General features: G+C 36.7%; 1 non-coding gene across 1 annotated transcript; it reads right to left on the bottom strand.

Moving 5' to 3' along the window:
- Positions 1 to 777: 777 nt before the first annotated feature.
- LOC128564094 (U6 spliceosomal RNA) lies at positions 778 to 888 on the bottom strand. The gene has a single exon (XR_008373981.1). It is a non-coding gene; the product is annotated as a U6 spliceosomal RNA (small nuclear RNA).
- Between the last annotated feature and the right edge of the window lie 2,980 nt (positions 889 to 3,868).

Below are 3,868 nucleotides of genomic sequence, written 5' to 3' on the forward strand. Positions count from 1 at the left end.
AGGGCTATGCTATCTCCACCATACCATACTACCTACTGAGCAAAAGTCTTTTTCCAGAAAATTTGTACATCATGTGCAAATGTCAATAACACCAAAAGAAAATGGTTGTATCAACAGTAAGTTTTTTGAATTGTATTGAAAGAATTGAAGGCACACTCATAAATGTATACTTGATTTTAGGTGAGCAGATTTCAAAATGTGGGTGGGGAGGAATGATGGAGATGTTACATGTGTCACAGACGTGAGACTCTGTGGATGGGAAGCTATAATCAAACAAATTCCTGACAGTCAAGTAAAATATGGTCAAAGGAAGAAAGAGGAGAGGGAAAGAAATCAGAGAAGTAGATGTGGATAAAGGGATTTCTCTGTGAAGAAAGATTCTGAAAGATCTTCATCAAAATGTGTCAGACATCAAACATGAAGAAGAGGCACAAACAAGGATTAGCGCTGCTGCTAAGTCCAGAACAAGCTGAATATTGGGGAACATGCCAAGGATGATCAAAATGTTGTTAAATATTGGCAAGGAGAACAAAAAATATAAAGGAATAGAGTAACCCATTGCTTGGAGTAGGTGGCATAATGTTAAGAGGATAATAGATAAAGAAATAATTACTCACCTCTAGTTTTGCTTATTTTTTTTTCCTCACCAAGAAAAATTATCTTCCAATTGCAACCAGTTGTAGAATTTTGGTAAATAAAGATTAAGAAAATATATAATGTTTTAAACTCTTCAGTCACAGGTATTTTTTTCCCCTTGAGAATTGCCATTTATTCCCAAAAATAATGGAACGCTTCACGAATTTGTGTGTCATCCTTGCGCAGGGGCCATGCTAATGGCCCTTCTCTGTATCATTCCAATTTTAGTGTATGTGCTGCCGAAGTGAGCACCACAGGTATATTTTTATCTATAATAGCTTTCTGGTAGAATTGTATAATCACTGTTAGTAATCTAAGAGAAATTAAAATTAATGGGAAAAAAGACCTACTCAAACCATTGCTGTCCCAAAATTCCCAATAGTGTGTCAGGGTGTGCCCTGCCTCACCAGAGCATCAAATGCTGTAGGGAGAGCTTACCAAAAGGCAGAACACACAGGGACAACAGAAATTATTGAGAAAATACTAAATTAATATATCAATTATCTGTTCGGGGTGGGAAAATGCAGATTCTCCAGAGCCTCAGGATCAGGAGGAATAAATCTTGGCACCTATGTCCAGCATGATTCCATGTAGCCTTTTTTTCAACTTCATGCACAGTTAGTTACTAGAAAGTCTTAATGTTGAACCAAAGTCCTCTTTTCTAGAATATTCTCTCCCTCTGCTAGACCTGTGTATGCCCTCTGAAACAAAGAGGACTGGTTGAGGATCCAAGCACTGAATTCAGCCTGCAAGCCTATTTAGCTATTTGGAGTCATTTGTTTTGGATTTTTTGTGTTTTTGTTTCTAAGTGGGTCATAAGCTTTCCCTAAAGCCCAGAACCTTTTTCTCTCCTCCTCCATTCTGTCCAGCCAGGTCTACCTGTCTACTAGCACAGGTGTAACTTGAGTTTGCATCCTTTCTCTAGATCACATTTAAAAAACTGAATCCTTCTCCTTTTTTGCCCTTCACATCCTTAAAGCCTGAGGGTGTTTTGAGTAAGTTTATTCCAAAGACTGAGCCACTAAAAAGGATTTCTATAAATGACTCTCAAACTTTTTATTCCAGTCCCCATCTCAGGGTGAAAGACCCAGATCACCAGCCCTTCCCATGGTCTAGAACTTAGCAAAATAGTAAATAATTTCAGAGGATCAATATTTCAAAGTTTCAGTAAGTTTATTGCAAAGGACATAATTTAATTGTCCATTGTTTATTCCATAGAGAAAAATACGATCTCATGCATGAAATTTTTGTCCTACATCTGCTTCTGTAGACATTTCTATAAAATGGGAATTTTTTTCAGAATCATTATAAGCTTTAAAGTTAAGTGTATTTTAAATGCTTTATAAAGTAAAAATTTGGTCATCCTTTTATGTTGTAATTATTTAATCCTTTTTTATTTCAGATTAAAATGAGGTACATACAATTAGGTTACATAATTTGCTTTTATAAGGTAAAAGTTGAGTTGCAGTTGTGTCCTCCACCCAAGAAATGAGCAAAGTACTCCTCAGATGGGACCTTATTCAACCCCTCCCATCCAAGTGAACTTAGTTGAATTTTTCTCTCATGTGAGCACATAATTGTTAATCTACTAGTTTCAATTTAGCACCAAGTATGTGTGATGCTTCTTTTACCATTCTTATGAAATTTTGCTTAGGAGAATGCTCCCCAAATCCATCCATGTTGCTACAAAAGATATAAAATCCCCATCTTTTTATGGCTGAATAGTATTCCATGGTGTGTGTGTGTATATATATATATATATATATATGCCACAGTTTATTAGCCCATTCGGATGTCAAAGGGCATTTGGGTTGTTTCACATCTTTGCAGTTGTGAATTGTGCTGCTATAAATATTCAAGTACAAATACCCTAGTGGTAAAAGGTCTTTTTTCTTTTGGGTAGATACCTAGCAATGGGATTGCAGTATCACATAGTAGGTTTACTTTTAATTCTTCGGGGAATCTCCATACTTTTTTCCATAGAGGCTATACTAGTTTGCAGCCCCACCAAACTGGTACATGAGTGTTCCCTTCTCTCCACATCCATGCCAGCATCTGGTGTTTTGGGACCTTGTGATGTGGGCCATCCTCACTGGGGTTAGGTGACATCTCAAAGTAGTTTTGACTTTTCTGATGACTAGGGACTAAGGGCATTTTTTCATGTGTTTGTTGGCTATTCATCTATTCTTATGAGAAAAGTTTCTATTCATGTCCCTTGCCCAGTTGTTAATGGGGTTGCTTGTTCTTTTTCTTGTTGATTTGCTTGAGTTATTTGTAGATTCTGGTTATTAGCCCTTTGTCACATATGTAGCATGCAAATATCTTCTCTTGTCTCTTTGCTTTGCTGACTGTGTCCTTTAGCTGTGCAGAAACTTTTTAACTTGATCAGGTCCCATCCATTTATTATTATTGTTGCTGCAATTGCCAGTGGGTTCTTCTTCATATATTATTTCCCTAAGCCAATAAGATTAAGAGTTTTTCCCCACACTGTTTCTAGGGTTTTTATAGTTTTGTGTCTTAGATTTAAATCTTTTATCCATCATGAGTTAATTTTTGTGGGTGGTGAAAGGTATGCATCCAGTTGTAGTCTTTGGACATGTGGATAACCAGTTCTTTCTGCACCACTTATTAAATATGGATTCTTTTCCCCAGTGTATGTTTTTTCAAAGATTAGATGAGGACATCTCTAGATTCTCTATTCTGTTCCATGTCTTGATTTTTAGGACACATATCATCAGTGAAGTATTACTGTGCAAGCAAATTTTGGATGAAGTATGGATATGGTTTTTTAGGGAAAATATAAGCTATCACACCATTTTGCCTTAAGGTCAAGTTTTTAGAAAATTATAGGCCAAAAATGCCCTTAAAATTAATATGCATCCTACACTCTATGGTTAAACAACCCATAGCCAATTAAAAAGACATGAAGAAACAAAGAATAATCACTGAAAACTAGAATAGAATCAACTGAAAAGCAACAACCAACTCAGTCCACTCTGGTAACAAAGGATCCTTTTTAAACTTCAAGCATTCCACCCAGCTTCATGTGCACCTCAATAGTGAGAACCGTGCAATGTCGCTCCTGCAAAACCACTCAGTGCAAAGTGAAGTGCCTCTCTCCACCCTAGGGAGACACTCATATTACTTTATATACATCTGGTGACCTTTCTAACTCACCTGGTCACATAAAGGATACACGATAAGCCTGCATGTCATTGGTTCATAAGTGCCA

This window comes from Nycticebus coucang, chromosome 13 (assembly GCF_027406575.1).
Source record: "Nycticebus coucang isolate mNycCou1 chromosome 13, mNycCou1.pri, whole genome shotgun sequence".
NCBI lineage: Eukaryota > Metazoa > Chordata > Mammalia > Primates > Lorisidae > Nycticebus > Nycticebus coucang.